At 38.7% G+C, this 13,439-nt stretch overlaps 1 protein-coding gene across 4 annotated transcripts in view; it reads left to right on the forward strand.

Moving 5' to 3' along the window:
• NIM1K (NIM1 serine/threonine protein kinase) overlaps positions 1 to 13,439 on the forward strand; it is a 49,382-nt gene that overhangs the window by 15,707 nt on the left and 20,236 nt on the right. The window contains exon 1 of one of the 4 annotated variants that reach the window (XM_072416666.1): positions 2,289 to 2,422. The exons of 1 other annotated variant lie outside the window; for it this stretch is intronic. The gene's annotated coding sequence lies outside the window, so the exon portion shown is untranslated. Of the gene's footprint in view, positions 1 to 2,288; positions 2,423 to 7,338; positions 7,465 to 11,005; positions 11,321 to 13,439 lie in introns of those variants that run through there. 2 more of the 4 variants (XM_072416667.1, XM_072416665.1) reach the window with 2 other exon arrangements.

Consider the following 13,439-nt stretch of genomic DNA (forward strand, 5'->3'; position numbering starts at 1 on the left):
TTCAATCTTTTTTTAAGGACAATTAAAAAAATTAACAATGCAATCTCCTTATCAAATAACTTCCCTGTATGAGCCTACAAACTTTTTTCCATTAAAGCAAAGTTTGAGTAAACATCATGTTTGACACTTAACAAAATATTGACAAGACCAAAAATACAGTACAGGGTATCAGTTCCATCTATGTCAAAACCCCTGAGGGACCTGGTAGGATACCAACCCAAACAGATTTGTTTTTCAAAGATTGTTAAGGCCTATCAAGCCAGCATTCTTTAAGTAATCGACACAATGGGAGGGGACGGGGATGAAGGGAGAAGACTCTCACTATGGTTTGAAAGAAAATTGTCCAACTATGTATATAATATGACCATTTCAGCCTTTGTGCCTGTGTACCCCTTATGGAATAGAGGATTTTTTACATTTCTTATTTTTTCTTCTTCCTTCCTTCCTTATTCTTCCTCCTCCTCCTCCTCCTCCTTCATTCTTTTTCTTCTTCCTCCTTGTTTATTCTTTATCTTCTCCCTCAACCTCCCCTTTTTTCCTCCTCCTTCAATGTATTTCTTATTCTTCCTTCTTCATTCTTTTTCTTCTTCCTCCTTGTTTATTCTTTATCTTCTCCCTCAACCTCCCCTTTTTTCCTCCTCCTTCAATGTATTTCTTATTCTTCCTTCTTCATTCTTTTTCTTCTTCCTACTTCTTCATTCTCTTTCTTCTTCCTCCTTTTCCTTCTCCTCCTTCATTCTCTTTTTCTTCCTCCTCCTTCATTATTTTTCATCTTCTTCCTACTTCATTCTTTTTCTTATTCTTCCTCCTTCATTCTTTTTCTTATTCCTCCTTTTTCATTTTTTTTTCTCTTCCTCCGCCTTCATTCTTTTTCTTCTTTCTCCTCCTTCATTCTTTTTTCTTTTTCTTCTTCTTTCTCCTTCATTATTTTTCTTCTTCTTTCTCCTTTATTCTTTTTCTTCTTCTTTCTCCTTCTTTCTCCTTCATTCTTTTTCTTCTTCCTCCTCCTTCATTATTTTTATTTTTCCTCCTTCTATATTCTTTATCTTCTTCCTCCACATCCTTCATACTTTTTCCTCCTCCTCCTTCTTCATTATTTTTCTTCTTCCTTCTCCTTCATTCTTTTTCTTCTTCATCCTCCTTCATTCATTTTCTTTTTCCTCCTCCTTCATTCTTTTTCTTCTTCCTCCTTCTTCATTCTTTTTCTTTTTCCTCCTTCATTTTTTTTTCTTCCTTATGTTCCTTCTTTTTTCTTCTTTCCTATTCTCCTTTCTTCTTCCTGTATGTTTGATGATAACCTTGTCATTACCTAAAATAACAAAGTAAAATATACATACATTTAAAAAAATGTTTATGAAAGGGTGCAAACTATATATATATTCTTGTTTGGCATCCTGCATTTTCTTTCTGGGCAATACGGGGAAACGTATATAAAAAAAAAAAAACAATATCAAAGGCTAAAAAAATGTATCTAGAGTGTTGTTGGAGTGTGAGTTAGTCTATTGTTTACAAAAATCTAATTCATTTTGGGCCTGTTTATTTGAAGTAACTGCAGATAACAAGGTAATACATACATGGTGGATTTACTATGGATTTACTTTATTTAAATGCCATTTCTTTACAAATAGGCCCCATTTGGCTGCATTAAATCTATAAACAAAAACACAAACAAAAGTATTATTTTTTTCGGTGTTGGGCGGGATTATTTTTAAAATATGTTTAAAAACTTGAAATTACTATACTTAAATTAGATTAGTGGTACAACAAAAAGTTATTTTGCATTTACAAAAATGCCGTTATCTCTAAATATCTCTTTCGCTAAAAAAAAAAGTTATTGTGTTTGTATAGTATGTAAATGATACAAAAATAATGAATGTTAAAACAAAATCACTACTAAAGCTAAAGAATAGTAATTACAGGGGTGTTGAGCAGCAGTGTTGTCATACTGACTATTAGGTCATAGGTGCAACAACCATTCTGATCTATTACTGTAATTAGTGTTTCTACCAATAGCAGGTAGTGTTTTGTTTAATATTTTAAGGTATGTTCAGACTGGTGGTAAGGTTGACGTACTTCCTCCCATTCCACTAAATTGCTGCTTTAAGACCTTACATGTAGTGTCCACCCATGGCATCCTAATACAAAAATGAATGCTGTGCCACCCACTGGTAAATCTGCAGGACCTGGTGGTCCCACCACAGGTTTGAACCTACCCCTATTCTTCATGGAGTAACTACATGTTCAGGATGTAATTTCCTGTTGTTCTCTGTGCCTGTGTTTGCAGTAAAGCAAGATGGACTAAGCCATGAGTCCAGGAACATCTTGGCCATAGTCATACCTGCAGCTGCTGTCCAACACCATTGTTGTGAGACCAGGACAAGAAATGAAGAGTAAGGATGTCACTTATTTGTCAAGAAAAGAGGTATACATTTTGTTCACAAGTTGTAATTACCAGGGGCAAACATAGGGAGGTACAACATGTGCTCCTGCATGAGGGTCTCATACCCTCCCCAGCCATAAGGGGTCTCCACAGAGGCCCCAAGTCAGTTCTGCATTCCAAGTGGCTCTGTCTACCACTTATAATTGCAGAATAATGTAAAACTTGAACATTCTTAGTAAAATCTGCTCACTCCATCATCGAGGCTCAGCATCTTACATGAGCTATGTGCAGAATGTGAGAATTCCTGGCAGTGACATATTACAGCACTAAAGTTTGCGTGACCTTCATTCCTGTTACATCAAGAATTACCCTGGAGGAAGTTTTGTATCCTGTTTGCTTTACATGCCCGATATTGCCTGCCCAAGTACACATTTAATTTGCTTTTAATCAGCAAGCTGGCTTTTTACTATTATGTTACTATTTGCTGCATTGTATTCTATTCCTTGCTATTACACAATCACTACAAATTTTTATTTTCTCGAAGTTGTATATAATATGACAATTTCAGCCTCTGTGCCTGTATACCCCTTATGGACTAGAGCATGTTTTACATTTCTTATTTTCTCCTCTTTTATTTTTCTGCTTTCTTCCCCCTCCTCCCCTCCTCTTTCTTCTTTTTCTTCTTCCTCCTCCTTCTTCATTTCTTATCTTCTTCCTCCTCCTTTTTTTTCTTCTTCCTTCTTCTTCTTCCTCTGTCTTCATTCTTTTTTTCTTCCTTTTTCTTTTTTTTTTCTTCTTACCTATTCTTCTTTCTGTTTATTTGGTGATAATTCATTACTTAAGATAACAAAGTATGCAAAGTGTGCAAATTGTGTGTGTGTCTATATGTATGTATATATATATATATATATATATATGCACTGTACATATTTTCTTTTTGGGCAACACAGAAAAAAATATAAAAAAAAATTAAAATTCAGCTGATAATGAATATCTAAGGTGTGAAGGGAAATAAGGAGTTGATTGGGCCTGATTAAGGTTAACGAGTGTTAATTATGGGTAATCCATGGATGGAAAACATCTTGCAAGTATTGTATCTACACAATTTAATTTATCTACTCTTCAAATTAATAAAACAGTAGATTCAATAAATCATTTATTGTATTTTCTCAATGACACAAACAGCTTATCTGCAAGTGTCATTTTACATATTGATTGGATTTACCAGCATTTTCCAATAAGTGCTGGAAGGATCCCATGAGCAGAACGTGTGATCTTTTGCATTGTGACTGTTGAAGCCCATCACGTAACACATCGATATGTGTCCTATATGTTTCCCAAACTCCCTTTTCCTTTCCTCTAGATTCTTTGTAATTCTTACTAACTCGGTTATGTTGCCTCCTCTCCCCCCTTATGTTATATATTACAATTTTCACATTCCATTGTCTTTTCATTTTTTTTTTTTGCTATTATTATTTCCCAGTTTATGATTGTGATTTATTATTCTTTGTTGGTGTTGTATTTGTTTTTTTTAATTGCTTTCTTATTTGCTATTTTTATTGAAAATTGATAATAAAAACAGATTTACCCATAAATCTCAGGCAACATAAATATACCATATTCCAAACCGGAAGTGGTTATTTATGCTCTTCAACCCAATTTTTTTCTAATTTATGGCCTAAGTGAAAATGACGAACCTTTAGCTGCCCTCTGACTCCTGGAATTTTCATGTCATTGGGAGGCTACAGGTCAGTAAATGCCAGAAAATTGTGAGATTTCACATCTTATCGATGTCAGTTATGTACACACTAAGGCTTTGTACACACGTCAGAAGATTCTTGACTGAAATGAACGGCCAAGAATATGGTAAATTAAAATATATACATATTAGAAAACATAAAGATTCTTGATGATTGGGTAACTAATGGGAAAGGGTGACAAAGAGAAGTGTATGATGACAGGTCAACTCATAAAAGCAATTCTTCCCCCCTCTGCTCATTGGGGGGCAGAATTCCCCATAACCCTCCCTACCCCCACCCCTATTCTATGCCCTTCCTGCGGTCGATATGCTATGTTTGTCTATTGTTATGCCTTTTTTTTTTTTTTTTTTTTGTACCCTTTCTGTTTTCAGGGTTATGCTAATGGCCCCTTTAATTGTTTAGAACAGTGGTTGCCAACCTTTTCGGACCCACGGACCACTACATTTACCGGCTCTGGACAGCAGGTTGCCATGTGTCACTCAAAGGGGAAGACACCCCACAGTGATATCATGATACCAGAACCCCCCCCACTCTCCCATCGCAGGTCTGAACCCTTCGATAAAAAAGGGGGTGGGCTGTGGTCCGGAGACACAAGCGGCCCACCTCCCTGAGCCTGCGTTCCATACGGGAGACATGGTCCGCGGCTCTGGCCGGTGTTGCCCCCCCAGCGAGTTCCTTCCTCCTGACCCCGCTTGGGGGCGCACTGGCCAGAGCCGCTGACCACCGGTGGCCGACTGCTGCTTTAAAATGTTATATTTGATTCGTTCAATTCTCTCCCTTTAAGACAGTTCTATTGTGTTGAACAAATTATATTTCAGGGTTATTGTGTCCCTCTTGCTTTAGTGTGTTATGTACTATGTTTACTGTTTGTAATATTTTTGTACCCCTGAAAGAAAAATTATTTATAAAAAATTGTTATAAAGAAAAAAGGTGCTTTGCCTACTTAAAGAGGAAGTAAACTCAAAACTACACAAAACAAAAAAACTTGCACTTACCTTCAATCCTGCAGAGCAGTCAGTCCATCTGGTGGTTTCTTCCATCGGGTCCCGCGTGGTCCCAGTATACGCCTTCAGGCCGGTGCGCTAGGCACCACTATCTTTTCATCTATTCCTTTTCGCAGGCGTGAGATCGGGTGATTTGGATTGGAAACAAAACTTATTCTGCAATTGGAAATTTTTTTCTCTTTTGATGAAAGTGCTCCTTCTGTGCATACCTGGGATGCTTGGGTGTAAACAGAAGGAGCAGCCGGGAGCCTCCCGAGATGCGTGACGTAGGTATCCCGGGAGGCTCTGCACTCCCATTCATTAATAATCGTCTAGGTGATCGAGAATTGTTTTTTTTAAAAATAGGGTATTGCACTTAAAAAAAACACAAACAGACAGAACTTTTACTTTAAATAAATTGGTTGTCTACCCTTTTATGTAAAGTGAAAATTCTGAGTTTAGATATGCTTTAGGTTACCATTTGTAGGGGTTCCTCTAGGAGAAGTGAGCACAGAGTTGGACTTTAATAACTTAAAAGCGTAGTTGTGGCATTGCCTGGATAGCAGAAACATTTTATTGTCTTGTCTCATTGTTCAGAATAATATTTTGGTCTTGGCCATAATCCTGTTCATTTGAAGCTACAGCTTTCTCTCAGTCCCCGCTTGGATTCCCAGCATGCATTTAATAATGAGCATTTACTGTTTTTAGGCATTTTGCCTTACCCCTTTCCATGTGAATAATGTTGTCTTTATACCTAAATCTTCTTCTTCTTCTTAAATGATCTCATCTTTGTGTTCTGTTTTGCTTTAATGCTCATTAGATGTTTGTTGGTGTTTTTTTTTTCTGTTTATTATATATTTGTATTGTACATTGTGTTCTCAGGGTAAAATAAGGAACGTGTTATCTTAGCAGTTATTTGTCTAGCCATATCTTTCATTCTTCTCCAGCAACTAAGCTATGATCTCTATACCCAACATAGATCTAATAATAAACTCCCACAGAATGCTGTATGTATTGTTTGACATCGTAGTACAGATCTTTTCTTTTCCCAGACACAAAAAATGTCATTTTATTATTAATATTATTATTATTATTATTATTAATAAACATTATTTATATAGTGCCAACATATTTAATGCAGTGCTGTACATTAAATAGGGGATTGAAATGACAGATACAGACAGTGACACAGGAGGAAGAGAGGACCCTGCCCCGAAGAGCTTACAATCTAAGAGGTTGCGGAAGTAGCACACAATAGGAGGGGGATTATGGAATGGTGGGAAGTAGTGACGGTTTATTAGACAGAAGAAGATTGGTAGGTGAGTTCAAAAAGATGGGTTTTGATTTCTCTTTTAAATGAGCAATAAGTAGGAGCAAGCTGAATAGGGCAAGGAAGACCAGGAAGACTAGAAAAGTCTTGGAGCCGCGGGTGTGAGGAGGTTATGAGTGAGGAAGTCATTACTAGGTCATTGGAGGAGCAAAGAGAGCGGTTAGTGGAGTATTTTTCTATGAGGTAAGAAAGGTAAGTGGGACAAGAAGTGTGGAGGGATATGAAGGAAAAGCACTTTCAATGTATTCCAAAATAGCAACAAAGGATATAAATTCACTTTCTGTCCTTTGGATACCCATGTATTACCTTGAAAATGCAGCAGGGACATCATCACTGGGCTGCCTATAGTCTGTTCAAGAAGAGCAGCTGTGGGAGGGCCCCAACAGCTCCACCCACTACAGGCTGCCTGCAGGAAACTTCAGGGGGCGTATACGAGACCAGTCACCCTGCACAATAAGAGAGAGTAACAGGGACTGGTCTTCATACCAGGAAGTTCCTGCACCAAAAAGTTTCATGCTGGATGATTGCACAGATCTAAAAGAAATGCATATTAGACAGCAAGTCTCCAAATGAAGGGAAAATACTGAACTTTGAGCTGTCAGCAGAATAGCAAAACAAGAGAAAATTTTCCAATGGGGAGGATTATTCCCTCACTCTCTGTTGGGGAAATCTTTCAATAGGGGAAAAATAGTTTAACAAAAACTACTTGAGGTCTACTTCATAATAGGAATATTCACACTGTGTGTAATGCAGATCTTGCCCTGCTTTGATTTTACTGTAATGGTTGAAATATTGTTATTGGAATCCCTGTATTATGCTGCCGCTGATGTGTGAATTTAAATGGAACAGGTGAATCTTGTTTGTAATTGAAATGTCTCTGTTGTGTTGTTTGCTGATAGGCAAATCTGCTTGAAAATGATGGGAGCACAGACCTAATCCTCTTTGACAACCAAATGATGTAGAAAAAAACAGACGGATGAATATTTAGTAAACATTCAGTAGAAGCAAATGGTACGAAATGTAATACCAGATTATATTGAAGATACATTGGGCCTGATTTGGTAAATCTGTTCAAGATGGAGAAGATAGACTATCATGGGAGAACCTGGGTGAACTAGCAAACCTGGAAAACCATTTAAAGGGTCTGTTTTCAACATGAGAAAGAATCTCTTGCTGGTGTTTGCTAGCAGTTCTTATTCAAGTTTATGTAGTCTATGATCTTTTAAAGTGAAATGCCTCTGGAGTGAATCAAAGTGAATCTGAAGGGCAAAACAAGAAAAAAAAATGGGGAAATGTGAATCTGACAGCAAAAACAAACTAAACCAATTGAAAGTAAACCAGACCCTTTATTAGGTTTGGGACCTTCCTGCAAAGGAAATGGTCCAGTAAGCGTGTGTGTCCCTTTCCCTCTGTAATCTGACTTTACAAAGTAAAAAGGTGTCAAAAGGTGTTGGGGCAGCACGGTGGCTTAGTGGTTAGCACTCTGGCCTTTGCAGTGCTAGGTCCCAGGTTCGAATCTCAGCCAGGAATCTATCTGCATGGAGTTTGCAGGTTCTCCCTGTGTTTGTGTGGGGTTTCTTCTGGGGACTCCGATTTCCTCCCACATTCCAAAAAATGCAGTTAGGATAATTGGCTTCCCATCTAAAATTGACCTTAGACTCTATTAAAGACATAGGACTATGGTAGGGACATTGTGAGCCCCTTTGATGGACAGCTAGTGACATGGCTATGGACTTTGTACAGCGCTGTGTAATGTGATGGCGCTATATAAATACTGGATAATAATAAATACAGCTGAATCACCAAACTAAATTTCTATAAATTGTGATTAAAATTCTTAAATTCTGCATTGTTTTAAAGTTGATTCCCTCATTTCTCCATTCATATTCATTCCTGGTAACACTGAAACATCAGTGACGTCCAGAATATTTTGTTCACATTTTTTAAAAGTCTGCAATATTCAGAATTATTTATAGATGAGGATGCTGTTCCATGTTGGGCAGACTACAGCAAATCTATAATATTTAGGACTTTAGGTGCAGTCTGTTTTTTGGAATTTGTGGTCTACAGCAGGCAGATCACGTTGGCAAACCTCTGTACATCTGCAAGTCAAAAAGTCAATATAATTGCAGCTTCACGCTACATACAAACGTCAGATAGTAGTTGCCCAAGGCGAACGGTGGTGCTCGTCTTGGGATAAAATCTGACGTGTGTACAGCAATCAGGAACGACTGCCCTTCATTCCTATGGAGGAGAATAGGGGACAGTGGGGGCTGCTTGGTCATCATTCCCCCAACACCTCTCTATAGAACAGAAGGACGCTGTATTTTCAGCACTTGTTTGATCATCTGTTACTGGAAGCGGTCATAAAAGATGTTTCCAGCAACAATCCCCTGAAGTCCATTGGTCCATTAGTACCAGTACTGTGTTTTTTTTCCAGTTTATTCTTCACCCCCAGATTGCTGCTTTAAAATAAGCCTTTCACCTTGCCTAATATGAGCCAATATACAGGTTCACTTTACCAGCTTGACCGTGTCGGCTAAATATGAATGCAAGAAGGCCATCTTTGTTGAGTAGATATTACTCTCCATACTCCTGTAATGGAAATGACCTGACAGTGGGTGATATAATGTTCCTGGAAGCTTGGCCCAGTCCCATTTGATTTGGTAGACTGCCTGTGGTCATATTTATGTATCCCATCCTTCACATGTATCACAAACAGCTGTGTTTGTGTTTGTTGGCGTATCACTAAGACCGGGCCTAGCACAGAGGAAATCCGGGATGAATTACTCAAATATCAGAAGTTTTACATTATAAGTCATACAAGCAGCTGAAGGTAGGCTATTGGTGTATGTTCTGTATTTCTCCGATGACCCCATTGGAATACCACTCATATCCACGTGTATTAAGAATATTCTATACATAACAACCATATTCCTACAGCTGATGACCAAAACTCTTTGCAGATTTTCTACATGTGTTTATATAATGGGTAGAGCTCTGTATGCAAAATTATTCAGATCTTTGCACTTGAACATAATATCTAACAATACTACTCAAAGGGAAGAAGAGGAAATGGGAGTAAGGAAAGAGACTCCATTTAGTGAAGGACATTGACATTAAATAGGAGTATTCTTTGTATGGTGGGCTATCCAGCACACACAAGGCTGACCTGAAAAGAATTCAAAGATGGCATTGCTACTTTTTGTTTCACCCAAACTGTTTTGCTCAACTTAGCCATATTGAGATTCCCCAGGAGAAAATGAGTCTGTGGGTTGTATCAGCTTTTTTGGTTCTTAAATCCAGTCCCTGGAGTTGTTTCCACAATTGTAATGGAGACAATGGAGAAAGCTTGGTGCACACAGCCTTAAAGTGGCCCTTCTGGTCCAATGTTGTACAGCGAAACGGCACTTTCCCGCCTCTTGCTGCACTTAATGGTTTCTTCTATTGGCCTCCATATCCCGACTTGTAGTGTCTTATCTGTTGATGGAAGGAATCACTGAATCCAGCAGGGCACACAGAAGATTGACACTCCTAAAAGGGTTCGTCAACCAGGGTTCATCCAGAGGTTGTGAGGGCATTCTGTGTCTTGGGTCAGTTTAGGTGACACCAATGATCTTTTTGGCTATCTGTAAGGGTGACATTCTTCCTAATGGCCAGCAATGTAAGTGGCTTTCTTCTCACTGACCAAGCACGCTCTTATACTGTGAAATTTGGATTTAGAAATTATTAAAGGGGCTTCCTAAAGACCTGAAAGTTTTTTCAAGGGTCCCACCATGTTAAAAAGTTCGGGAAACTCTGATCTACAGACTTCAGAAGACGCAGTTTTTGACATACAGAAGGAGAGATTGGTATTCCTTCTCCTTTCCAAAAAGGCAATTTCCCATGTCTCTTGCTGCAATTATTGGTTTCTTCTATTGGCCTCCATATCCCGACTTGTAGTGTCTTAACTGTTGATGGAAGAATCACTGAATCCAGCAGGGCACGCAAAAGATTGACACTCCCAAAAGGGTTTGTCATCCAGAGGTTGTGAGGGCATTCTGTCTTGGGTCAGTTTAGGTGACCCCAATGATCTTTTTGGCTATCTGTAAGGGTGACATTCTTCCCAATGGCCAGCAATGTAAGTGGCATTCTTCTCACTGACCAGCACGCTCATATACTGTGAAATGTGGATTTAGAAATTATTAAAGGGGCTTCCTAAAGACCTTAAAAAGGCCGGGAAACTCTGATCTACAGACTTCGGAAGAAGCAGTTTTTGACATACAGAAGGAGAGATTGGTATTCCTTCTCCTCTTTTACAGGAAACTCAAAAACAACTGCAACGTAACATTAAATTTTATATACTTCTCATCTTTTATACATCATCTTGACTCACATGCTCCATGTTTGCCTTCGTGGGGCTTTGCTGTACACCAGATTACATTTAATTATACACTAAATTGAACACATTTCCATTAAACAATTTTTGATAATTGCCCAGTTTTTGTAAGACCCTCCTGCACTGAGTCCTCCCAGAATTTACTCTTCCAGACAAGGTTGCATTCTATGAAAGCAGCAACCATTATCCAGCACAGCAGTGCATTGTGTTAGTCTTGCAGGAACAGCACAGGAAGATACAGAGCCAGACTGGCTGGCTTATCCAGGAAACAGCACAAACACTCAGCCAAGCACACATGTTGTAGGACAGACAGATCAAAACACTTGTATTCCAGGCAGGAGGAGGCAGATAAGCAGCATAGCTAGTTTTAGGATTGCTCAATGTGAATGGGATTTGTATACAGACTCTCAGTGCCTTTGCAAAGCTTTCATATATCACATCATCATCAGGAGAAACCAAAAGATGAATTGCCCAGCAGCAGACTTTAAGGTAAGCAAATTTAATTCTCCTTTTCAACTGGTAGGGATCAAGAACATCAGATTCATATATGCCAGCTGTCTCAGTTTTTTTGGGAAAGGTCCAGATTTGGAATGTTTGTCCCTGAAGCATCTCTTCAAATCTGAAATCATGCCATAAAATCTCTTTCTGTGTGTCTGAATTCTTGTCTGCAGCAAAGTTTCTGTTTTTAACTCAAGATGTCAGGGGTTCACCACCATGGCTGCTTCTTTTTAATTGTGAAAAAAGTCCCAATATTGACCTGAAATGTATTGGTGTAATATAGTAGTGTAATGTGTTGTAATGCAAGTATATCCTTGGAAAAATCACTTTTTCATGCAAACTTGCTTTAGTTATATGTTTGTAGGTTTCTTTTCATGAACTACCTGTTTCAAAGTCCCCAACAACAAAGGATTTAAATCAGGACATAAACTAGTCCATAACCTTCCATTTCTTCTTTTTGAACCATTCTTATAGTTTGGATTCATATAGGCAACACTTGTGTGTGTAGGGGGATGCACTTTGCCTCCCTTTTCCATAGTGCAGGGGTCACCATCCTCTGATGAGTTCCTAGAGAGTGCTGTGTAATCGGATCCCACAAAAAGATGTTTCAGTAAAGTGTTGGGAGCAACTGTTCAGCTATCTATTTTATCTTTAAATCTTCTCCTTATACAACATGTGAATGGTTTATGATGTTTATTGGAGAGCACAATCTAAAACATAAAAAGTTTCTGTGCCTAATAGTCTAAGACTTATTTGGGGGATAGCATAGGTAAAGGCTAAGTCTCATGTTAGGTTTGCTATGTCTAACCCAGATGGTCCCTTAAAGCCTTTTCTTAAGGGAAATCCTTTCAAAGTGTCAAATATCCCACTTGGAAATTCCCCTGTTATTTCTCCCATAGTGACAACTACAATTTTGCTTTCTCCCATGCTCCTTCTCCCTTAGGTGCTCCTTGGGTAACTAGATGGTAAAAGCTAGAACTGGTTAGGTATGTAGAACTGACTATACTTGCTACAGTGTTTCTTACTCATTATACATCATCAACCTCCATTATCGGTTAGGTTGCACCTAGAGTTTATTTGCACACTGTAGTACTCACCGGTTTGATGGCTACAGACTCCGTTCAGGTCATGGTGCCCCTAACTCCATACTGTAAATCATGCCACCATTGTAACCAGTGACCCCATCAGTAAGTAAGAGTTGCTGTTAGCAAAACAAGAGAGGGGGGTGTATAGGGGAAATAAGGCAAGAAGAGGGTCTTATGTGTTAATGAGGTGGGGCTTGGGTCGGTAGATATTGTAAATGATGACAAGGACTGCCATGGGGGTAAAAAGGCAGAGTCTAGTGACTCCATGGAGAAGTATTCCCCTACACCCAGAGCTGTGAGTCATGCCTCCCATGTAAATTTTGGAAGTGGCCCCATCCATACGTAGGGCAGCTGACTTTAGGAAAGAAGATGGAAGTGTGCAGGAGACTATTGAGAGCAAGGCCAGGCTCAGGTCCAATGGAAGAAGCATCATCAGGTAGGTAGTCAATGTAATGGGGAGACAAGGGCTGAGCAGAGGCAGAGGTAGAGTCTGGTGACTTTGGCAGAGAGTGATCAAGAGAATTAACACTGGGCACCTCCAGAAGCATTCATGTTTAGAAGTTCATCAGTTTTATTGTAGGATATATTTTAATCAGTACTCATTATTGTGCTCAGTTTGACAGTGGAATATAGAGGTATAGAACATGCTTCATTTTACCCATTGTTGCACATTTATTGGGTGACTAATGCTAATTAATGCAAAATTAAGCTCAAAGTCCCTGGGCAGGTCCTGCCCAAGCGGAGACATCACGAGAATGACATAAGAATGACATACAAAGCTTTGAAATTATTTAGTACAATTCTAATATAATAAACATTCAAAAATCATTTGTGATACACACGGCCTTGTAAGAAGACTTTGAAGTGCAGCTGGACTTTGATGTGTTCAGCTCATTGCCATGTATGGACCAGTGCTTATATCTGCATAATCATAATAGATGGTGTAGAAGGAAAAATGTCTTTTATTCTAACTTATTCTAAACACGGGTCCAAAACTGCAGTTATGAATCAGCTGTAAGCCCAGC

This window comes from Pyxicephalus adspersus, chromosome 6, assembly GCF_032062135.1.
Source record: "Pyxicephalus adspersus chromosome 6, UCB_Pads_2.0, whole genome shotgun sequence".
Lineage (NCBI taxonomy): Eukaryota > Metazoa > Chordata > Amphibia > Anura > Pyxicephalidae > Pyxicephalus > Pyxicephalus adspersus.